This window comes from Aquarana catesbeiana, linkage group LG04, assembly GCF_042186555.1.
Source record: "Aquarana catesbeiana isolate 2022-GZ linkage group LG04, ASM4218655v1, whole genome shotgun sequence".
Taxonomy (NCBI): Eukaryota; Metazoa; Chordata; class Amphibia; order Anura; family Ranidae; genus Aquarana; species Aquarana catesbeiana.
In genome coordinates, this window is record NC_133327.1 from 187,162,636 (window position 1) to 187,188,454 (window position 25,819).

General features: G+C 43.0%; 1 protein-coding gene across 1 annotated transcript in view; it reads right to left on the minus strand.

The window, feature by feature from the left end:
* The window catches only part of IGSF10 (immunoglobulin superfamily member 10), a 72,829-nt gene extending 49,958 nt beyond the window's left edge, over window positions 1–22,871 (minus strand). Inside the window, exon 1 of the mRNA XM_073626012.1 lies at window positions 22,457–22,871. The gene's annotated coding sequence lies outside the window, so the exon portion shown is untranslated. The remainder of the gene's footprint in view (window positions 1–22,456) is intronic.
* Between the last annotated feature and the right edge of the window lie 2,948 nt (window positions 22,872–25,819).

Here is a 25,819-nt window from a genome sequence, read left to right on the forward strand (position 1 = left end):
CATACTTCCCCCATCACAGACTTTCCCCATAACAGACTCCGCCATCACAGATCCCCCCATAACAGACTACCCCATAATAGACTCCCCCATCACAGATCCCCCCATATCAGTCCCCCCCATAGCACAGACTCCCCCATCACAGATCCCCCATAACAGACTCCGCCATCACAGATCCCCCATAACAGACTCCCCCATCACAGATCCCCCCATATCACAGATCCCCCATAACAGACTCCGCCATCACAGATCCCCCCATAACAGACTCCCCCATCACAGATCCCCCATAACAGACTCCCCATCACAGATCCCCCCATATCACAGATCTCCCCATCACAGATCCCCCATATCACAGACTCCCCCATAACAGACTCCCCCATAACAGACACCCCCCATATCAGTCCCCCCCCCATAGCACAGACTCCCCCATCACAGATCCCCCCATATCACAGATCCCCCATAACAGACTCTGCCATCACAGATCCCCCCATAACAGACTCCCCATCACAGATCCCCCCATATCACAGATCTCCCCATCACAGATCCCCCATAACAGACTCCCCCTATCACAGACTCCCCTATAACAGACTCCCCCATATCACAGATCCCCCATAACAGACTCCCCATCACAGATCCCCCCATATCACAGATCTCCCCCATAACAGACTCCCCATATCACAGACTCCCCCATCACAGATCTCCCCATATCACAGACTCCCCCATAACAGACTCCCACATATCACAGATCCCCCATAACAGACTCCCCATCACAGATCCCCCCATATCACAGATCCCCCCATATCACAGATCTCCCCATATCACACATCTCCCCCATAACAGACTCCCCATATCACAGACTCCCCCGTCACAGATCCCCCATATCACAGATCTCCCCATATCACAGACTCCCCCATAACAGACTCTCCCATAACAGACTCCCCCATATCACAGATCCCCCCATAACAGACTCCCCCATAACAGACCCCCCATATCACAGACTCCCCCATAACAGACTCCCCATATCACAGATCCCCCCATATCACAGATCTCCCCATAACAGACTCCCCATCACAGATCCCCCCCATATCACAGATCTCCCCATCACAGATCCCCCCATATCACAGACTCCCCCATATCACAGATCCCCCATATCACAGATCCCCCATCACAGATCCCCTCATATCACAGACTCCCCCATATCACAGATCCCCCATCACAAAACCCCCCATATCACAGATCCCCCCATATCGCAGATCCCCCCATATCACATATCCCCCCCATATCACAGATCCCCCATCACAGACTCCCCATATCACATAGTTACATACATAGTTACATAGTAGGTGAGGTTGAAAAAAGACACAAGTCCATCAAGTCCAACCTATGTGTGTGATTATGTGTCAGTATTTCATTACATATCCCTGTATGTTGCGGTCATTCAGGTGATTATCTAATAGTTTCTTGAAGCTATCAATGCTCCCCGCTGAGACCACCGCCTGTGGAAGGGAATTCCACATCCTTGCCGCTCTAACAGTAAAGAACCCTCTACGTAGTTTAAGGTTAAACCTCTTTTCTTCTAATTGTAATGAGTGGCCACGAGTCTTATTAAACTCTCTTCTGCGAAAAAGTTTTATCCCTATTGTGGGGTCACCAGTACAGTATTTGTATATTGAAATCATATCCCCTCTCAAGCGTCTCTTCTCCAGAGAGAATAAGTTCAGAGCTCGCAACCACAGATCCCCCCATATCACAGATCCCCCATATCACAGATCCCCCCATATCACAGAGTCCCCATCACAGACTCCCCATATCACATATCCCCCCATATTACATATCCCCCCATATCACATATCCCCCCATATCACATATCCCCCCTATATCACAGATCCCCCCATATCACAGATCCCCATCACAGATTCCCCCATATCACAGATCCCCCATCACAGATCCCCCATATCACAGATCCCCCATCACAGACTCCCCCATCACAGATCCCCCCATATCAAAGACTCCCCCATATCACAGATCCCCCATCACATACCCCCCCCCCCCATATCACAGATCCCCATCACAGATCCCCCCATATCTCAGATCCCCCATCACAGATCCCCCATATCACAGATCCCCCATCACAGATCCCCCATCACAGATCCCCCATATCACAGACTCCCCATATCACAGACTCCCACCATATCACAGACTCCCTATATCACAGATCCCCCATCACAGACTCCCCATTTCAATATTACACTGCCGCCCCCTATAATATCACAGCACTCCCACTCAACACTTACCTGTATCACGCAGGACACGAGGCATGGTAGGTCCGGACGGAGGGCGGGACTTTGGAAGTGAGGGGCAGGTGATTGGTTCCTGGACCGCCCCGATGCCTAGTAACCAATCACCTGCTTCTTAGCACAGAAGGTCCTTTGTCCAGGCCTGTCATGTTTCCCGTCCTGTGTGATGGAGGGAGCAGATGGCAGGGGGAGTGCTGCAATGTTAAAGGGGCAGTCCGCGGGCCGGATAAAAAACGCTGGAGGGCCGGATTCGGCCTGCGGGACGAAGTTTGAGGACCCCTGACCTAGAATCTCACACCTGCATTACATTTCCTTCATTAGGGAGTGGAAGAATCTGAATACTAGAGTCCTGACACTGACCTGACCTGACAGCTCCTGGGAATAACAGTGCCAATCACAAGAGCAGATTTGTGCCACAAAACATTACATTTCTGAAGGTGTTCTGTATGTGTCATTTAGTTAAAAGTGTTCCAGTAAATTGAAAATGGATTTTTTTTGCTTATTTTAAAATAAATCATAGCTGGCTATTGAAAATCAGTTACAAACTTGTTCAGCAAATGGTATACAATGTTACAATTGAAGTGATTTGCTCTTTAACCACTTCCCGCCCAAGGATGTCATATGACGTCCTGGACTTTCAGTGGGAACATGTGAATGATGCCAGCAGCTTCAGGCATCATTCAGATATCCTTGTTTTCAGCCAGCAATTCCATGCACCATAAGAATGATCATAGCGGCAGTTCGTTCTTACAGGCAACGGGAGGGGACATCCCCCCCTCCTGCCACCATCCCGTACTTCTCCGGGCTCTCCCGTGCCATCAGGGACCGGAGAAAGAATTAGCCACTGTCGGATGACGAGCATAGAGATGACCGGTGACCAAATGGTCACCGGTCATCTCTATGACTGTCGGAGGCCCGGGCGCGATGTTATGACGTCACATCTAGGCCGCGGTTGTAAACAAAGCTGCGATCGCAGCTGGTAAGCATAAGATCCTGGATTTTTTTTTTCCGATGTCATGCTTTCCAGCCTGGAGGAGGTCTTATTGACCCCACATCTCTCCATAAAGAGGACCTGTCATGAATGATTCCTATTACAAGGGATGTTTACTTTCCTTGTAATAGGAATAAAAGTGATAACATAAAAAATGCTGTAAAAGAAAGTAAAAAAAAAAAAAATTTAAAACGCCCCTGTCCCCGGTAGCTCGTGCTCAGAAGCAAACGCACACGTTAATCCCGCCCACATATGTAAATGCCGGCAAACCACACATGTGAGGTATCGCCACGTGCATTAGAGCATGAGCAACAATTCTAGCACTGGACTTCCTCTGTAACTCTAAACATGTTACCTGTAAAAAATTGTAAATTGTCACCTATGGAGATTTTTAAGTACTGAAGTTTGGCATCATTCCATGAGCGTGCACAATTTTAAAGTGAGACATGTTGGGTATCTATTTACTCGGCATAACATCATCTTTCACATTATATAAAAAAATTGGGCTAACTTTACTGTTTTGTTATTTTTTTAATCATGAAACTCTTTTTTTCCAAAAAAAACACGTTTGAAAAATTCTTGCGCAAATACCGTGAAAGATAAAAAGTTGCAACGACCGCCATTTTATTCCCTAGGGTGTCTGCTAAAAAAAAATATATAATGTTCGGGGGTTCTGAGTAATTTGCTATCAAAAAAATTTATGATTTTTACATGTAGGAGAGGAGTGCCAGAATAGGCCCGGTATGGAAGTGGTTAAATTAGAACTTGAAGTAAAACTACAGGCAAAACTTTTTTTTTTTTCATGTTGGATAGAGTAAGGATGTCAGTTAAGGTTCTTTTTATATGGGCAATCCGACCAGGTCTGCCTGTCAGTTTTTCAGGAGGACCTGATCAGACCTTCCAGTCTCTTCTATGGAGCCGCCATCCCACCCAATCATGTCCTCCAAAAACAGATGGATAATGGACCTATTCCCCATCCGTCAATCGGATCGATAGCATCAAATGGAAATGAACAGACTGTCCATTTCCATCTGACAGGCCCATAGACAAGCAGCGGGGCTATGTCCGTGTCTACTCTGCATAGCGGAGCGGACACGGACCTGTCATCCGCTGCTCAGTGGGGATCAGCAGGGAGACCCCCCGCTGAGCAGCCGGATCCCGCTTTACGCAGGCGCCAGTGTGAAAGGGGCCTAAGGATGTCAGGGTTTTTGCTATCTTTGCTTTATTGGGGAGATTTCCATGTGAGAGGAAATCCCTCGTAATGAGGGAATACTTGGTTGTCACCAGAACTAGTGTTCCCATTGGAAGAATTTCCCTTCATTCCTTTTCTGGTGACAACCCAAAACTTGGGATTCTCTTTTACTTTCATTACCAGTAATAGTAGTAAACCGGACAAATAGAGAGGGTGAGGCAAAGATAGCAATAAAAACCTGACAGGAGTTCTAATCCCTCTCCATCAAATCATCTTTCCCCCTCCCAAATCCTCTCTGTCCAAAAAAGAAAAATGGCCTTAATGCTACTTTCATACCAGCGTTCTGGGAACGGGGGCAGAAACACACATTCCTGCCAGCATGTCCTGAAACATGTGAAAAATGTGGCAAAATATGTGACATGCTTGCGGTGCTATAATTTTTAATAGTACCCCAAACGTGGGTAGCAGTCCCACGTTTTGTCATGCAAAAAATGCAGCAAAACAAGCAACACAAAACGCACTTGGCTAGGTGCCAAAAAGAGGTACATGAGCTACTCTGGCAGGCTTGTTGCATCTAAGGCAGCCAATTCAAATAAATGGGCTGCCCCATGCTGTCGCACAACAAATGTGCCAAGGACCGCGGGAAATAAATGTGAGTCTCATTGCGAAGGTTTGAATTCAGCCTTAGTGATGCTTTAACTATGAAGAAGGAATGCTTAAATGATTTTTTTAGATATCACATTCATTGCCCTACCCTCTCTAGTTTTGTTGAGCACTGTAAAGAAGATTGCATTTATTTTTTCATTTGTAAAAAAAAATGCATTTTTTTTCCTTTAATTAGGTTATGTTTTGTCTCCAGCTCTGTGCACATGCTGTAGAATCTTGATATGAATTTCCTGTGGATATGTCCAGCAGCTTCTCAATGCCAGTTTAACTGCAGTGACCAGTGCAGACGTTTTCAGTTCCCTCTGCATTGGCATGGCTGCCTAAAGTCCAACTTGGGAGCATGCAGGAAAGAGTGATGCAGCTGAACTGAGCAGGCATTATCGTCCTAGAAAAGGAAGTGCCTGTTGATACATCTTGCCTTTATGGTTTAACTTAAAAGCCAGAGATATAAAAAACTATTTTTTTTAGCATGTGCAACACTACATTTAGGTGTTTATGATTTGATACACTTTAAGCTACATCTAAAGGCAAACTTTTTAAAATTGGTTTACATTTTTTTAATTTTTGTAACTCAAAAGTGAAAGGAAATCTCCTAGATGGGTGTCCCCAGTGGAAGATTTCCCTTCTAATAATGTTCTGGATTTTGGCTTTAGATATACTTTAACTTAACAAAGAGGCAACAAACATTTCTTAACATCAGAAGTATTTTTTGGCCGGGGGTTTACATCTTTTGTGGTGTGCACCATTGTGCATTGTCAGCAAGAATTAGAAGGTTTTTAATCATCCATCACAGTCTAGATTCACATGACCATAGCTCCCAACTGTCCCTGATTTCTAGGGGCTGTTCCTGATCTGGAACAAAGTCCCTGTGTCCCTCTTTAATCCTCATTTGTCCGTCATTTTGGTCTGATTTATATAGTTGTATAAAAAATGCACTATTTATCTTTGAAAAAGTGTTTCCCAGTATTAAACCTTTCATCCGATTTCTAAATTATTGCATTTTCAAACTTCAAAAGCCAATATAAAGGAATACAATTTGGCAAAAAAAGCACTTGTGGGTTTAACTCATCTTTTTTTGTTTAACTCTCCTTTAAGTGGTCCTGGCAGAGGTGTGTCCTATGGCAACATACTTCTGCTAATAGGAGCCCCTTGTTCCCATCTCAAAAAGTTGGGAGGTATGCATGACCCTTTAAGGTCCCTTATTTTTCCCCAATATTTTTCTCGAAATCACGTAAATGACAGGAGACACATTGCAGTAGGAAACAAAAGAGAACCATTGGACTCAATGCAAAGTGCATTTGCTGCACACACCTACTGTTTGGAATAAAGGCGTTAGACAAATGAGGGTTAAGTGCATCTGTAATATACTGTACACGCCTAAGGTAAAGTATCATGTTGTTGACGGGGCTGCTAAAAAATATACCATGCACACTTCAAGATTTGACGGTAGATATTTTCTGCAAGCTTGCAAAGAAATATAACATCCAGTAAGGCCTCGTGCACATGGACGCTTAACAGCTCCTGTGTGCTAAGATGTTTAAACCCTGGTGCTTTCTGGAGCTGCTTCTCCCCAAATGTTCAATTTTGCATTTGCTTGTGTATGACTGCGTACAGTAATTCACATGTATTGACTGCTGTACGCAGCAAGTGTGGCTCCCGGGTTGCCAGAAAGGACAGGGGATTTTAGACCTAAGTACACAGGAGCTGCTAATCATCCACGTGCATGAGGCTTGACTATTTATAAAAAGTTCTTCTAAATGTAATGTCTCTCTCTTGTAGATGATCCCCTAGGGCAGTGGTTCTCAACCTGGGGGTCGGGACCCCCCTGGGGGTCGAATGACGATTTGCCAGGGGTCACTGAATCCTGGGCTGTTCCTGAAGCCCACACAGCTCTCCCAGCCTTTTCACGGCCACCCAGCTGGGCTGTTCCTGGAGCCCGTGGCTGCCCACTCAGCCCCTTTGCAGCCGTCCATTCAGTTCACAAGATGGCTGGGGGGGCAGAGACTAGAGGTCAACCGACTGATGAGTAATGGGAAGTGGAAGGGGCTGGAGGAGACCCTATCTCCTGATTTTGGCATAGGTGTCACTGCTACGAGACACCACAGGGCTGGAGTCACAGTGAAGCCGGAAACACAATGAGTAAACACTACCTGTGATTAGAGTTGCCATTAGAAGTCCCGACTACAGTTCTTAGATCAGCAGATGACCTTCATCAAGAGCACCTAAGTTGGCTGATCAGAACTCCCCCCAGCATTGCAATTCATCCCACCCCCCACCAACACTGCCACTCATCCCAACTACCCACCAGCACTGCCACTCATCCCAACTACCCACCAGCACTGCCACTCATCCCACCCCCCACCAGCACTGCCACTCATCCCACCCCCCACCAGCACCGCCACTCATCCCAACTACCCACCAGCGCTGCCACTCATCCCATTTCCCCCCCACCCCCCCACCAAGGAGTAAGAGAAAGAAAAAAAACAGAGAATACATGGAAGGGAGAGGAAAAGAGGGGGAGGAACAAAGAAAAAGGGAGAGAAAGAATAAGAGAAAGAACAAGAAGGATGGCTAGACAGAGGGATGGGGGAAAAAACAAACAATTAGGACTGAGACAGATAAAAGGGAAAGAAAGGAGAACAAAGAGAGAGTGGTACATCCTGAAATGTACCATAAGGGGTTTTAATATTGTAGGAGTGGAAGGGACTCAGAGAGTGCTAAATGTCCATGGGTTAGGGGCGCAAATTACTTGTCTTGCCTTGGGTGCTGAAAACCCATGAACATTTACAAAATTATTACTGTTAGGGGTCCCCACAACTTGGGAAATGTTATCAAGGGGTCACGGCACTAGAGAGGTTGAGAACCACTGCCCTAGGGGATACATTCTGACTATACAAATGCGTCCCATGGTTACAGATGAATTCCAGCCAAAATGTTTACTATTGTTTGGTATAGAAAATCATTCTCAGGTTTTTATTCCAGTTTATGTCCTCATTGGGTAAATGTTTCCCTTACTTCTTGTGCCAGTGGGTCACATGGGTGTCACCGAGACACACAGTGAGAGAAAATCCCTCCAGTGGAGTCAAAGACAGCAATATAAATCTGATAACGATTTTTATCCTTCCCAAACCTTTCAATTCTAAAACAAATTTCTGAGTGGAGTTGTGCTTTTATAAGTCGATGAAGCAGATAGCCCTGAATAAGGGAGAAATACTTAACTGGTAAACAAGTAACAGCCTTGAGCAGGCCACCAGTCCTCAGGTTGGTCCTTCAATTTAATAAAAGTTTGGCCAAGCTGCACCTTACTAACAGGATCTTTTCAAGGGGAGATAGACAAACAGACAGCTTCTCCCTGCCTAACAGATGCAAACATTACAAATTACTTCCACAGCATATCATACAAACACTCTCTTACTGCGATATACCCTGATTCCTTTCCCACATACCTCTATGCCTCAAATACAGCCTGAGGCACCTCTGATGAGCTTTCCACCACCAATCAAATAGTGAGATTCCTGCTACATACTGTGCATGAAGCCCTACAAGATCCAAAATTATAAACTTAGAATGTTTTACATTAAGAACAGTAGTTTCTTTGACGCCATCTTCTGCTGTCCTCCTGCCTCCTGCCTTTCATTCTTCCCCAAACTGTCCTCTGTGGTTTAGTGTTAATAAACATCACATTAGCAGTTTAAACTGTACATTTCTCAAAACAAATTCTGACATGATATGGTGATATATTAAATTAAAGAGCACCTAGCATCTCCATTCATATGGTAGCTGCCTTGCAGAGCTTAGTGCACTTTCTATTCAAACTGACTTGCTTTGCACTTTATAAAGGATGAGGTTGACTATATCCACTTTTAAATTCCTTGTGTTTGATGAGCCCCAGAGAGTCAGGGATGCTAAGCTAGTTGTCTGGCCTACAGGATGCCCCTCGCTTAGTAGCATTTAAGAGAAAAAGTCATGTCCACCCCTGAGGTTAGTGCAACACTGTTGCCAGTGTACATGAGGAACCTTACCTATCACCACCATTTATTAACCCCTGTAAATAACCACCACCACCACTTCTGCTTTCATCCATCATGCCCACTGAACCAGCTGTAGGCCCACTGCTTGCAACCTTTAAGCGAATCCACTCATTTCCCATGCTGTTCACTTACACTCAACATTAAACTCCATAATACAATCCATGCAAATGGTACACTTAAATTCTAAATGACTGGTAGTATTCAATTTCCAAGAAGGATAATTGTCCAAAGCAACAGATGTAAATAGGACTCACTCTTCCCACATGATAAATAAAACAATGCTTTACTTCCAGGCCAGTGAGCAGGTCAATCCCAAAAACAAACCATTAACTCCCTCTTACACATTGTAGGTGCTATCTCACTTTGAAAATCCCAGATAACCTAAAGCCAAGTAAGTGAAAACACAAAATGGCTAGAAGAACAGGGACATTGATATGAGTTTACGGTGGTCATTGTAAGTCCTAGCTACAGTGTAAATGAGTGCAGGCAAAGAAAATTGAGCTACAGGTATTTCTAACAGTATCTAATCAGCTGTATGGTTTTGTGAACTATTTTGCTTTTTTCTAATAAAAGCCTTTTCTTTACCTTATATCTTACTGCTTGTTGTCTGTCCTTATACTGAAACCTGAACGACTCCAGAGCAATCAAGCCCCGGATAGTTGTGTCTTACAAAACACATTTCATCCATTAACAACATTCTTAAATTGTCTGTGAATAGGCCTGAGCCAGAGAACACGTCAGCTCCTTGGTTGCCAAACAGCTATTCCAAAAAAAATGAAAGGTTTACACAAGATGGATAGCGCCAGCAAAGTGAAATTCCAGGAAGAAAATTTGCTGATATGATTGAATTGCTTGTCCCTTTCCTCCCCTGCAGAACGTGGGTTACACTAGGTGTTTTCTGTGTTGTAAATGAAACATGAAGCCTCTGTATGTACCGAGGTCTTCCTGCTGGGGGTGTATGAAATGGAATAATGGCACACAGCCACATTTAGGCTTACCATACATTCTATGAAGAACAGTGTATAGGATTTACAGTATGTAATACACATTTCCCAGTTGCTGCTGTTAACGGTTTTAGGAGAAGTTTACAACTCTAAGATGCTAAATTCCATCTATACCATGCACACTATGCATATTAATCCTTCTCTTAACAAATTCCTGAAAATCTCAGTTCATCATTTTGTTAATAATTGGGTGCAATCATTTTTTTGCTGTGAATGTCAGTGTAAAATATTTTTCATACTGCAAAACTCAAAGCCACCATAATACACCCAGCATTCAGGGAGGTTTTTGCCTTACTAGACAGCACCTCTTGCCATTCAGTCATGAGCTGAACACCCCGCATGGTGACTGTTTTTATGAAGTTTTGTATATTCTTCCCTATTTGCATGAGTTTCCACCAAAAAATGTATATCATATCTACTTGTGTTTAAAGTTATTTTAAAGGGATTCTTTTAAAATAAAGAAACATGTTATACTTACCTCCGCTGTGCAATGGTTTTGCACAGAGCAGCCCCGATCCTCCTCATCTGAAGAAGCTTTTTTTTACCTTAACGCATGGAATACATTAAGGTAAAAAAAACGTACCGCCACAACCACTTTAAGAGATACTGAACTGTGGAAGCTGTGCCCAAAAACCGGGAGACAAAAAGTAAAAGACTAATCAACTGTGTAGCCACCTCACAAGACATTGCTATGCTGCTTATTGTGTACTTGTATTGGAGAACTGTTTAATTTACAAAACTTATTTTTTTCACTTGCTATTTGGAAGCAGATCTTTACTATTTCTCTCAGACTGTTTTCGTACATTAAAGGACACTGTTCTTGAAAGCTTGATAGTAATGTAGCTCAGTAGACTTTGGACCATCCCTAAATGGCCACCATAATTTACCTCTATGGGACAGCAACACTAGGGGGGCATAGGTGTCAGACTGAAGTGTGGATGTGACATCAGAGGGAAGGATATTCTGCAGAGGAGTCAAGAAGATCAAAGGGAGATCAAGAAGGAGAGGAGCCATTTCAGAGAGCAATAAGGCAGTATCTTGTCCCTGTGTCCAGGGCTGCTGATAAAGCAGTATAGCCAGCTCTCCTATACTGGGCCCAGGTCCCATCAGTTTAAAGGGGGCCCAGGCACCTGCCGAGCAGGAAGGCTGGCTGTACTGCCTTATTGCTGACACCGATGCTCTTGTGGCTCCCTGCTCCCTCCTCTTCTCCCTCCTTCAGGCTACACTGCAAAGGGATCAGTTCTATTATCTGCATCCCAACCCCCTGCTGTCTGGGACCCCCTGTATGCTCCCATTTCACCTGCTGTCTAGACTCCTTGTGTGCCCTTTCTCTCGCAGCACTGGTGACTTTCTTCCTCTCCTCTCCCTCCCTTTATCAGCTGCTGAGGGCACACTAGGGGGTCATTTTAGGATGGAGAGTGGGGGCATATTGCCTTCTCGCCATCTTCTTTAACTCCACACTAGTGCACCGCAATGGCATGCTTTGCACACATTTGCAGGGAGCTTGCAGAGCAGTCCTATTCACTTGAATGAGTCTTGTTCGATGGGGGTATCATTTTTGCTATGGCTGCTAAGCATAGCATTGCATTGCGTCACTGGCCATTGCCTCTGCTGCTAAAAGGGGTAGCAGTTGGTAGGCTGTAAAAGCACAACTCAACTTTGGGGTTTTACCCCCCAGGTACTTTGGCTGTGTGAATGAGTGGATTGTTCATGCAGCTTCAGATAGAGTTGATTCTAAGGGGAAGCAGCGGGGCTGTACAAACACAGCCGCAGGTCCTAATTTGACAGGTGTGGATGAGTGGCTCCGAATGCACACTGTCTGTATTTAGGGCTGTGCACCCACATGCCTGTAAATTTAGGACATGTGGCTGTGTTCAAATAGCTGCTTCGCCCCCATAGCGTAACATAGACTGTCTGTGCAAATCACTGATTCACACTGTACAAGCCACAGCACCTATGTAAATGAGCCCCAAGGCCTCATTCACACACAGAGCTTTATTTATTAATTCAATACTATTTATCTTTTAGACTTAGCAGGAATTTTGTTGTGTTTGTGTTCACTAGTAATGATTTTAGTGTATGTTTAGCAAAAATATAATTTGATATTTTCAGGGGGGCCCTATCAGGTAGGCTATATGCGGCCCTGTAATTTCTAACAGCAACTCTACCTGTGTTCAGAGAGGAGACTGTTGTCAGTGTCCTTGAGAAGACTCTTGAAGAACATGAAAAGAGACTCACTAGAATGCTAGACAGACTTGAGAAAGAAAAATTGAAACTGTCAATTGACAAGTGCAAATTCTTGAAGCCATCCATGATATATGTGGGACACATGTGGTTCCAGTCAAAGGAATAGCCACTGACCAGAGCAATTTCAAAGCTGTTATCTCTTGACCCAGACCAAGGACCATCACTTAGCTGCACTCTTTTGTTGGCTTCTGCGGTTACTACAGACTGTTTGTCAAAGACTTCTCAAAATTGCAACACTCCTCAACTAGTCTCTACAAAATGAATGACAGTGAGGGGGCAGATGTACATAATAATTTTAAAGAAGCCAAGAAAACAAAGGGGTTTCAAGGAGAGCACCAAAAGCTGTTGGACTCCTGGGATGCCTGTATATATTTGGCATATGCCAATCTGGCAAAGTCATTCACTCTTCATGTTGATGCTAGAAGAGAAGGTTTAGGGGGAATTCTCTATCAGGAACATGACAAGAAGTTGAGACCAGACCATATGCAAATTCCTTGCTTTGAAATGGATTGTGGTAGATAAACTGCATTACTATTTCTTTGGAGCTGAATATTAAGTCCAGAATTATGATAACACCCTGACATACATCCAGACCACTGCCAAGATGGATGCTACAGAGCGCAGATGGATAGCCAATGAACAAGATCTCATGAATGATGATGATGATGTTCTTCGTACTCATGCTCATCCCTTGGCAAAACTCTTAGCCAAAAAAGCGGGGTAGACTACAAATGAAAAATGGTTTAGTATACAGATAATCACCTACTGCACAGGACAGGGAGAAGTGGTAATTACCAAGGAAAACAGGTGTATAGTCGCTGCAACCTTCCTACATAAAAGCTCCGCCCGGTGCTCAGACCTTGAGGCTGCTGACATCTCCAATGTACCAGAGTATGGAAAGGGATGGTCAGCACTCAGGATGACATCCAAAATGGTATTTCTTTATTAAATACATGTACAAAGCTGTAACGCATCCTACGTGTTTCGGACGTTAGTCCTTAGTCAAGACTAAGGACTAATGTCCGAAATGCGTAGGAGGTTTTACAGCTTTGTACATGTATTTAATAAAGAAATACCATTTTGGATGTTACCCTGAGTGCCGACCATCCCTTTCCTTACAGAAGTGGTAATTACAACTTCTCAGAAGCACTGAGATATAATAGTCCAGGCATTGCATGAGCATGATCATTTGCGCTATGACAGAACTATACATTAAAGGCTGATTCTACTGGCCCTGCATAAAACAAGATGTGGAAGACTATTGCCGGTCATACATTTGCTGCACTTAGGACAAATGCAGAGTGTTGGATCTATAGAACATGTCTACATATACTTTCCATGTAATAAGCCAGACCATAGGAAGAATCAGCAATACGGTAGTGGTGACAGACCACTAATGTAGATATTCTCAATTCTTTCTTTCCTGTGAATAGAGGGCCATCACACTAGCTAGGATACTCATCAAGAAGTTCTTTGTGCACTATAGCCCACCAAACAGAATTCATTAATATTAAATATGTGACCCCATGAACTGGTAACTCTTCTGGGGGTTCAAAAGAGTAATATTACTCGCTATAACTCTCAAGGAGACCATCAACCAGAGCATTTCAACTATACCTTGCTGAATATGCTAGATACACTTTAAGAAAAATGGAGACACAATCCGCAATGCATGGCACCACATCCAAAATGTATTTGAAAAAAAGGAAAAGATGGAAGGCGGACCTTTTTGGCTGCCATTGTAATCTCAATAGGAAAAATAAGGTACTTGAGGGTATAGAAAAAATGTCAAAATTTATGAAATATTATCATAAAAACATGTCACAAGAATAGGTGCATAGTGGAGACTCAAGAGTAACTTCAATGTGAATGCACCTGAGTTTGTTCTTTGTCAAGTTGGACAGCCAAGTGTCAGATTGAGAGACTTCTCTATTCCTTAAGCAGAACCTACTTCTAAAGAAAATGGTTTTGAGAGTGAGAAAAGAGACTGTGTTTGTGAAATTTCTGATGCTGAATGTATATGGCTTAAGAGGCAAAATAGTGTAGATTCTGAGTCGATTTCTGTTCTAGAACCTGAAAGTGAGTCTTTAAAACCTTCAGGCCCACGCTCTCTGCTTGCATGTTTTTGGCTAAAGCCTCCCAGAGTAATTAAGCCCCACAGAGACCCCCTCAGTGACATTTTTGATGCCTTATGAAGCACACTTGTGACTCATTGGTCAGTCTATGCCCATGTTCACAATTATTCTACCACCTGTTTAATTGGTGACACGATATCCAAGACTCAATCAAATGGTAATGGTAATGGATGTACCTTTAGACTGCCAAAACTTTGTTCTGTAAATTTTTTGCTAGAGTTAACTAATATTTAAGTAATCGGGTTGTCAGCCTACAGTATGCTTTCACTTTGAAGGGAGTTAGTATTTAAGGAAGGAAGGGGTGGTATAGCCACCCCACAGACATTGTTATGTTGCCTATTGTGTACTTGTATTGCAGAACTGTTTCACTTTGCAAAACTGACATTTTCATGGGCTACATTAGTAAAAGAGTAGTTCACACAGACTGTTACTGTGGCTAGATTCCATTCCATTCCTGACAGCTTTCCAGCAATGTAACTTTGGACCACTCCAAAATGGACACTGCAAATTACATCTATATCATAGCTCTAGAAAAGAATGATACAGTATATGTGCCAGCATGGAGTGTAGATGTGACATCAGACAGGGGAATATTCTGCAGGACAGTCAGGGATGAAGAAGGAGTGGAGCCATTTTGACAGTAAAGCGGTATCCTGTCCCTGTGTCCAGAGAGGAGACTTTTATCTATGTCAGCTAAGATTGCAGCTAAGCAGCGATAATCATCTGGAGAACAGAAGCAGCATTTCACTAAGGCTGTAAGTTATTGAACCTCTGTTCTTTCAGGTTGAGAATGTTGATGGGTTATGCATATTAGCCATTTCTGCTGCCCTGTTGATCGGAGAGAAGCTGAAATCTAAACTTAAGATACAGCGAACTGCAAATCTGAAATTTCAAAATTCCGGTAGTAGCACTGCTTTCATTAAGCCTTCATTACAACTGTGGACAGCCACTATATTTCACTGATGGACCGTGTGCCCTCTATGGACTGTAGAGCTGATTATCAACACTGCTCAGATTGTGTCTTCATTAATTACAACAGGCCAGATGTGCTGCTACAGATTATACAACCAGTTGTTGAGCTGACATCAGGAGTTAGTATACTGCCATTTGTCTGTCTGTCAGGATCTAAAATATTCCATTCTCATTATCGACAGTACAGTCCAACGATCAAGAGAACCTGTAAATTCATCTTTAACCACTTATGGACCGCCAGCCATCGTTATACGTCGGTACTTTGAAGAGGAATACCATTAGGAGAGGGCCCCCCCTCCTGCTGCGCTTCGGTGCCCTCCGCCACTTACCAGAGCTGTCGGTAGCAGCTGAGGTGATCAGGTCCTGTGTCCTGTTTGGTATGGAGACGAGTGAGGGGGAGATGGACCCCACCCGTCTCCATACCATTGCAGGACGGAAGCAATGTCAAAACGTCACTTCCGCCCATAGATTTTAAAGAGACTTTTTTTTTTTTAAATGACATTTAATTTTTTTTTTTTATTGCATTTTTTGTAAATATGAGATCTGAGGTCTTTTTTTCTATTACAAGGGATGTTAACATTCCTTTCAATAGGAATAAAAGTGACATAATTATTTTTTTTAAAAGAACAGTGTAAAAATAAAAAATAAAAGGTAAAATAAATAAGAAAACATTTTTTTTTAAATGCGCCCGTCCCGCCGAGCTCACGTGCAGAAGCGACCGCATATGTGAGCAGTGCCCACTTATGAAAACAATTGGGCTAACTTTACTGTTGTCTTATTTTTTTAATTAAAAAAAGTGTATTTTTTCCATAAAAAGTGCGCTTGTAAGACCGTTGCGCAAATATGGTGTGACAGAAAGTATTGCAACAACCGCCAATTTATTCCATAGGGTGTTAGAAAAAAAAAAAAAAAATATATATATATATATATATATATATATATATATATATATATATATATATATATATATATATATATATAATGTTTGGGGGTTCTAAGTAATTTTCTAGCAAAAAAAAAATGTTTTTAACTTGTAAACACCATGTTTCAGAAAGAGGCTTGGTCCTTAAGTGGTTTAAGAATTTAACTGTATTGCATTCCCATCCACAGTGAAAAGGGGCCCCCACCGGGACTCACTAATTTAGTTTATCGAGTATTTGTCCTTAGGTGTGCTCGCCTAGGAGTTAAATGGGTCTCCTTCAGGTTGTCAGCATTAGTAGCAGTGTTACCATGTATTTACTGTAGCTTGCTAGTCCGTATTACTGACCACCCTTCGAATATTGTCTACATATACAAATGTGGTGGTGTTTATCTTGTATTTGTGCTTTTTTGATTAACCTCTTCGCAATTTCATCTTATAAAAATAAAGACTGCTTTTGCCTGTTGCACCTCCATTTTTGTATCCACTTTCTTATCAAAGCCTACACTTAAGGGTGCGTTGCACCAGTATTGCCTATGGTCTGCCTGCAGCTGCTAATTCTCTGTTACTGACTTATCATACCACGTTTTGCACTGTGTCTCTGTATGGAGGTGGCTATGTTGGTAGAGGCAGGACTTTGCTTTTTCACATCAGTCAAGGAAAGCACTAAGCAGCACAGTGGCAACACCAACTCTTCCGAGACTAGAAGTCAGAGGCAACAATGGTTTAGATATACATGCAGATATACACTGATCAGCCATAACTTTATGACCACCCTCCTAATATTGACCCCCTTCTGCCACCAAAAATGCCCTGACCCATCAAGGCATGGATGCTACTAGACCTCAGGAGGTATGCTGTGGTATCTGGCACCAATCCGTCAGTAGCAGATCCTTTAACTCCTGTAAGTTGCGAGGTGGGGCCTCCATGGATTGGACAAGTTTTCCCAGCACATCCCACAGGTGCTCTGTTGGACTGAAATCTGGAGAATTTGGTGCTTAAATTAACACGTTCAACACGTTTCAACACGTTGTTCTGTTTCTCAAACCATTCTTGAATGATTTTTGCAGTGTAGCAAGGATGCAACAATGTTTAGGAAGGTGCTATCAAGTAACATCCACGTGAATGGCAGGACCTATGGCTTCCCAGCAGAACATTGCGCAAAACATCACACTGCCTCTGTCAGCTCGCTTTCTTCCCATCCTGCATCCTGGTGCCATCTCTTCCCCAGGTAAGTGATGCTTACAATCCCAGCCATCCACATGATGTAAAAGAAAGTGTGATTAAACAGACCAGGACACCTTTTTCCGTTGCACCAGGTCCAGTTCTGATGCTTTCATGCCAATTGTAGGCACTTTTGGCCATGAACACGGGGCAGCATGGGCACTCTGACCGGTCTGTGGCTATGCAGTAGTCATAAAGTTATGGGGTTATGGCTAATTGGGTACAACTATCAGGCTGCAGGCACTGGAAAAACAGCTATTTTTCAGGATGAATTCAATACAAGAGATAGATTTACAGGGTACAGCTTAGGCAAATAACATTTCTTAATGCTCCCTATAAAATAGCAAATTCATTCACAGATTGCCACTGGAGTCCTCTTCCACTCATCCATGATGACATCACAAAGCTGGTGGATGTTAGAGACCTTGTGCTCCTCCACCTTTAGTTTGAGGATGCCCCACAGATGCTCAATAGGGTTAAGGTTTGGAGACATGCTTGGCCAGTCCATCACCTTTAACCTCAGCATCTTTAGCAAGGCAGTGGTCATCTTGGAGGTGTGTTTGGGGTCGTTATATTGGAATACTGCCCTGTGGCCCAGTCTCCGAAGGAAGGGGATCAAGCTCTGCTTCAGTATGTCACAGTACATGCTGGCATTCATGGTTCCCTCAATGACTGTAGCTCCCCAGTGCTGGCAGCACTCATGCAGCCACAGACCATGACACTCCCACCACCATGCTTGACTGTAGGCAAGAAAAACTTGTCTTTGTACTCCTCACCTGGTTGCTGCCACATATGCTTGACACCATCTGAACCAAAGAAGATTATCTTGGTCTCATTAGACCACAGGACATGGTTCCAGTAACCCATGTCCTTAGTCTGCTTGTCTTCAGCAAACTGCGGGCTTTCTTGTGCATCATCTTTAGAAGAGCCTTCCTTCTGGGGCGACAGCCATGCAGACCAATTTGATGCAGTGTGTGGCGTATGGTCTGAGCACTGACAGGCTGACCCTCCACTCCTTCAACCTCTGCAGCAATGCTGGCAGCACTCATACGTCTATTTCCCAAAGACAACCTCTGTATTTGACGCTGAGCACGTGCACTAAACTTCTTTGGTCGACCATAGTGATGCCTGTTCTGAGTGGAACCTGTCCTGTTAAACCTCTGGATGGTCTTGGCCACCGTGCTGCAGCTCAGTTTCAGGGTCTTGCCATAGCCTAGGCCATCTTTATGTAGAGCAACAATTTTTTTTTTCAGATGTTCAGAGTTCTTTGCCATGGAGGTGCCATATTGAACTTCCAGTGACCAGTGTGAGAGTGTGAGAGCGATAACACCAAATGTAACACACCTGCTCCCCATTCACACCTAAGACCTTGTAACACTAAGGAGTCACATGACACTGGGGAGGGAAAATGGCTTATTGGGCCCAATTTGGACATTTTCACTTAGGGGTGTACTCACTTTTGTTGCCAGCAGTTTAGACAATAATGGCTGTGTGTTGAGATATTTTGAGGGGACAGCAAGTTTACACTGTTATGCAAGCTGTACACTCACTACTTTACATTGTTGCAAAGTATCATTTCTTCAGTGTTGTCACATGAAAAGATATAATAAAATATTTACAAAAATGTGAGGGGTGTACTCACTTTTGTGATATACTGTATATATAGATATGCTGTATATATATATATATATATATACACACACACACTATATTACCAAAAGTATTGGGACACCTGCCTTTACACACACATGAATTTAATGGCATCCCAGTCTTTGTCTGTACAGTTCAATATTGAGTTGGCCCACTCTTTGCAGCTATAACAGCTTCAGCTCTTCTGGGAAGGCTGTCCACAAGGTTTAGGAGTGTGTCTATGGAAATGTTGGACCATTTTTCCAGAAGCGCATTTGTGAGGTCAGGCACTGATGTGGACCAGAAGGCCTGGCTCGCAGTCTCCGCTCTAATTCATCCCAAAGGTGTTCTATCGGGTTGAGGTCAGGACTCTGTGAAGGCCAGTCAAGTTCTTCCACCCTAAACTCGTTCATCCGTGTCTTTATGAAGCTTGTTTGTGCACTGGTGTGCAGTCATGTTGGAACAGGAAGGGCCCATCCCCAAACTGTTCCCACAAAGTTGGGAGCATTAAATTGTCCAAAATGTCTTGGTATGTTGACGCCTTAAGAGTTCCCTTCACTGGATCTAAGGGGCCATGCCAACTCCTGAAAAACAACCCCACACCATAACCCCCCCTCCACCAAACTATTTGGACCAGTGCACAAAGCAAGGTCTATAAAGACATGGATGAGCATGTTTGTGGTGAAGGAACTTGACTGGCCTGCACAGAGTCCTGACCTCAACCTGATAGAACACCTTTGGGATGAATTAGAGGGGAGACTGCAAGCCAGGACTTTTCGTCCAACATCAGTATCTGACCTCACAAGTGCACTTCTGGAAGAATGGTCAAACATTCCCATAGACACACTCCAAAACCTTGTGGACAGCCCTCCCAGAAGAGTTGAAGCTGTTATAGCTGCAAAGTGTGGGCCAACTCAATATTGTACCCTATGAACTAATATAGTGTATATGTAAAGTGTGTATAATATATATATATATATATATATATATATATATATATATATATATATATATATATATATATATATATACATATAGTACATCTACATGAATGAGGAGGCTTCCCTCAGATGAAGTTCAGTAGCAGTGACCCACTTCCCTATGGGTTTCTGCTAATCAGCTGTAGCTGTAGTAAGATTTACTGCAAAGCTGGTGAACAAAGATTCAATGAAAAGAGGCACCCCACTGGTTTCCATTTTCTTGATCAGTCATAATATGGTGCATTGCAATGCTTTAATGAATTTTGTGTACCATAACATAGTAAAATATAAGATTTGTAACAATTGCAAGCAGAGAAGAAAGCTGCTTATTCAGTAACATATTTTTAAAGATACAAAGTGAAGCAGTCCAAAGCAGCCAATCCATCATCATCGAGAGCCATCCTTGACATGTGGAGATTGATGGTGGTGCTGTAAAACACTTGTGTGCAATAGAGGAATCACTTTTACTCTCATGCTACTGTTGTAATGTAATTAACACGGGAAGTCTGTTTTTAGAAATTACCCTTTAAATTAGCAGATAGCAGAATTTTTCACAATAAGTAAAATAAACTGCTAAAATATTTTGGCACATTCCCAGATCTCTGTACAATTTGTCAAATCTCATATGCAATAGAAATTTTAGTAACAGCATTCAAATCTGGATGAAAACACAAAAGCCAAACACAAAACAGATCAAGGAATGTTCTACATCTTTGCACATACCACAAAACGGACAATGTTAGTCCTGAAATAAATGATTTGTAGGCTGTTTTTGGAGAAGACAAATGCTTAATATCATAGTGAACAGGCAATAACCCTCAGCAACAAAAATTCCACTTTCAGCGGCTTCAAATAGGCTGTAAACAGCTGATGACTTTATTGGTAGTCACAAGTTACTTGACAACACTGCTGATTAAGGTTGATTTACTAAAGGCACACAGACTGTGCTCTTTGCAAGTGCAGTTGCTCCAGAGGTTAGTAAATTAAGTAAAGCCCCACTTTACAAAGAATAACCAATAACATGTAATTAAAATTTAAAAAAAAAACACATTATTTGCACATGATTGGATAAAGTCAGCAGAGCTCCCCTTCATTTACTAAGCTCCAGAGCAACAGCACTTGCAAAGTGCACAGTCTATTTGCCTTTAGTAAATCAACTCCTACTGTATGTGTTTTGTCTGCGATTACCATATACACAGTGCTCCAGTCCAAACTACATTTCATATAATAAGCTCCCAGCCTCCATTTTCTACTGCTTGTTGTTTGTAGAATGAATGCATATTACATATTGTACAGTACTTTAACGATAAATAAGCCCTTTAGTGTAACACAGTGGCCCAGTGGGTAGCACTTCTGCCTTGCAGCACTGGCATCCTGGGTTAAATTCCAACTAGGACACTGCATGGAGTCTGCATTTTCTTCTTGTGCTTGCATGGATTTCTACGCTTCAAAGACATGCCGGTAGGTGACCCTAGTATGTGTGGTAGAGAACTTAGATTGTAAACTTCGTGAGGGCAGTGACTGATGGGAACATACAGTATGTAAAGCTCTGCATAAATTATTGACACTACATAAATACCCGTAATAAATATAGTATATCTATAATAAATAATAATTACAAAAAATGTTAAATTAGGAAAGAGTTAAAACCTGTAAGAATTTTCTTCACTTTGTGTCCCACAGACACATCAAGAAGTGAGAGGAAATCCCCTTCAATGTAAGGAAATCCTCTCTTAGTTATTACCACAAGTATCCCCATTGGACATTTTTACTACCATTTCTGTTCCAGTGACAACTCTAAATTTCGGATCTTAACCTCACTTTCAGTACTGGTGACAATGGTCAACAGGAAAATGAGAGGGGTGAATGTCCATGGACAACTAAAGAAAACCCAACAGGGGTTCTAACCTTGCCCAACACCTTTCAAAACGAAAAAAACTAAAGTTTACTTTAGGCACGCTTTGAAGGCTAACTCCACCATTTTCACCATGTTACACCTGTATTTGTAAAAAGGTGGGCTTAGCCTTTAAGTTAGTACAAAGCGTAAACCAAAGTGCAATAAACCATATCAAACAATCCTAACATTTCATCACATAACCAATCAGACATCCATTTATTGCGCACACCTCAGCTGCATGGACAGAATTTTTGTTTATGCAGTAAACATGGTACCTGGTGGTCCTGGATGTGGCTGGATTCTTCTGGGTAGGGACTAATGCAGCATGCAGGTACTGTAGGTAGTCCCAGTCATATATAAAGCAGGTTAAATTACACCAGTCCAGAAGTCAGTGGTCTTTCTTTGCATTGAAGAGATCAGACATCTTCATGGTGAACTGTACCCATGTGTTCTGGGAAGTCAATCAATAACTGTATTGTATGGAGCAAACACATAACTTCTTTCTCTTGTGATGTGCAAGGTCCTTTCATGAGCTGCACTTCTACTCCTCACAGATCTCTCTCCATCTGTTCTCAGTAAAAGCAGAAGTAGCTGGCTTTCTATCTCTTCTTATATTTTTGGAATTCCTTTCTTGCTTCATGTGTGTGTGTCTCCTGTCTGCCCCCTGCAGTCTCCCTGCACAGTGCAGAGAAGGAGATGAGGAGTGTACACTGGGCTGCTGTACAGCATCCTCTCGCAGTATTTCTGGAGAGTAACACACTTAGTACATACACAGGACTTGATGTCATTGACACTCGATACCCTCACTGTATTTTTGGCAACACAATGTATGCTCATTTGAAATGTCACTAGTTCCAGATAACTCACTTCTATTCTGGAACTGATTTAGGTTACCAGTGTGCATTTTTATTTCTGCAATTTACATGTATATAGGAAGAAATGATCCAATAGGAGTCAGACGGTGTGAATGTCTTTTTCAGAAGTATAGGCACACAGGGATCTGCTGAAATATCATACTAGTGCCTGTGAGCTGTGCTGTATGGCCACATTCCCAACAGGGTTTGAAAATCCAGGAGTCGCTGTCTGTACCGCTGGTGGTCTCAGACCTCCTTGTGTTGTTGTAAATCACTGAACAGCTATGAAATGATGTTGACTGTGATAATGGCTACTAAGTGCTGCACTGGCAGCTGTCTAGCTATTTGCTCAGTTACCAGCGCAGAACAGAACACTTTTTACAATATTAGTGGTTTTCTAGAAAAATATGTCCCAGTTTAAAGCAAAACTTTACCCTCCCTATCAACTTTATCTAACAGAATTGGATATTTTTTTTTTTAAGGAAGGGGGGATAGCTTTTTTTGAGGACCTCTCCCTGCACTTCTTATTTCAGGCCTAGACCAGAATGTCGTTTACTGTGCCCACCGCCATAGCTCCCAACTGTCCCTGATTTTGAGGGACTGTCCCTGATTTGGAGCAATGTCCCTCTGTCCCTTTTTCCTCCTCATTTGTCCCTCATTTTAGTCTTATCCATATAGTTGTATATAAAATGCACTTTCTATCTTTCAAAAAGTGTTTCCCAGTGCTAAACCTTTCATCCAATTTTTAAATTGCTGCATTTGTACATTTTTAAAAGCCAATATAAAGGAATAGTAGTAGTAAAAAAAAGCAGTTGTTGATTTGATTAACCTTTTTTTGGTTATTTCTCCTTTAAGGGGGTGTGGCAGGGGTGTGTCCTATGCCTACATACATTTGTTAGTAGGGGTCCCTCATTCCAATCTCAAAATGTTGGCAGGTATGCCCACCGCCTCCTGGGGTGCCAACATCACAGGTCCCAGGAGGCCACAGAGTACTCTACAACGCATGTACCATGCCAGCTGGGGCTGGCTGTCTATTCATGTGTTTTGCAGCTGTCCCCTTGATGATGTGACACACTGCACATGCATGTCATCATAGGGCTGCTGCACGATCTGGAAGGGAAACCGCCCCCCCTGTTGACATCAAAAGAAGATGGTGGCACAGGACTGGATGTATTGCAACAAGGAGGCAGATCTCTAGAAAACACCACAATATCGCCAGGCTCATGAATCCGCTTTTGGGGAACAACCCAGTAATACAGGTAAGAGGGGAGTGGGAAAAAATGGGAGAAAGGGAGTTAAAGTAATACTAAAGGCTTGGGTTTCTTTGTCTTAAAATAACAAACATGTCATACTTACCTGCTCTGTGCAAAGGTTTTGCACAGAGCAGCCCCAATCCCCCTCTTCTCAGGTCTCCTGCCGGTGCTCCTGGCCCCCCCCACTAAATGCCCCCATAGCAAGCTGCTTGCTATGGGGGCACTCATGAGTGCTCGCTCCTGAGCCATGCTCTTTGTCTGTAAGACACACAGATCGGGGCTTGGCCCCGCTCCCCCATCACTGGCTGTGATTGACTGCTGCTGTATCTAAGCCAATGAGGAGCAAGAGACCTGAGGGAGCCTCAGATCTCATGCATACCACTGGATTGAGATCATACTCAGGTGTGTATTTAGGGGGGCTGCAGGGGAGCTGTATGTTCCTTTAGAGCCACTTTTCGTTCTTCTTTAAAGGAACTCTGTCACTGCTGTTTAAAAAGGGAAAACATGCAATTCTGGCAAAATAAGCTATTAACCTCCCTGATGGTATTCCCAAGTGTGGCTCAAGGTGGATTTTCAGTACCAAAAGCGATAACCCCGAGCCACACTCGGGATCTCATTGCAGGATCCAGAAAGAGGTTACTTATTTTGTCCCCAGGACCCTGCAATGTCCCCCCGCTCTGTGTGCGAGCCGTCTTCCGCCAGATCTATCACAGTGCCGAGCTCCGTTCCCTGCGAGTGTTGTGACGCACAGAGACCGGAGCCAAATTCAAAAAGTAAAAAACATAATACATATACAGTAACTGTAATCTTACAGATTATATTACTGTATCACATTATTTCACATCCCTTTTGTCCCTATTGCTTTGTCCTGTGCCCTGCATGCAGTTTTATATTATAAATACTGTTCTTTCTGCCTGGAAACTGGAGATTGTCCATAGCAACCAAAAAGTGTCCCTTTACGTCAAAAGTGGTTTTAGACCAGCTAGAAAACAGCGATAATAAATTAGAATCACTTGCAGAATTGAGCGATAGTGATTTGTGGGGAAATCCATCATCAAATACTGAAAAGTAATGACAGCGACAATTCTGCAGCTGAGCAAATTTCAGTGTTTTTGATTTGATTACATTATTGAATAATTTTTATTATTATTATTATTATATTATTATTTGTTATAATTATTTATAGTTATTTATTATATTATAATTTATGATTTCAAACTTTATCATACCCAGGATCAGTGGCGTCGCTAGGGGGTGGCTTTTGGAGCTATAGCCCCGAATCTGGGGCCCATAGCCCCGAGACTCTGCAGGGGTCCCCAAGGGGAGGGGAGGTTCTCTGGTGACCTTGATGCAAGGGGAGGCTCTCTGGGGACCCTAATGTAAGTGGGGGGCTCTCTGGGGACCCTGATGTAAGGGGGGTTCTCTGGGGACCCTGATTATAAGGGGGAGGCTCTCTGGGGACCCTAATGTAAGTGGGGGGGCTCTCTGGTGACCCTGATGCAAGGGGAGGCTCTCTGGGACCCTGATTATA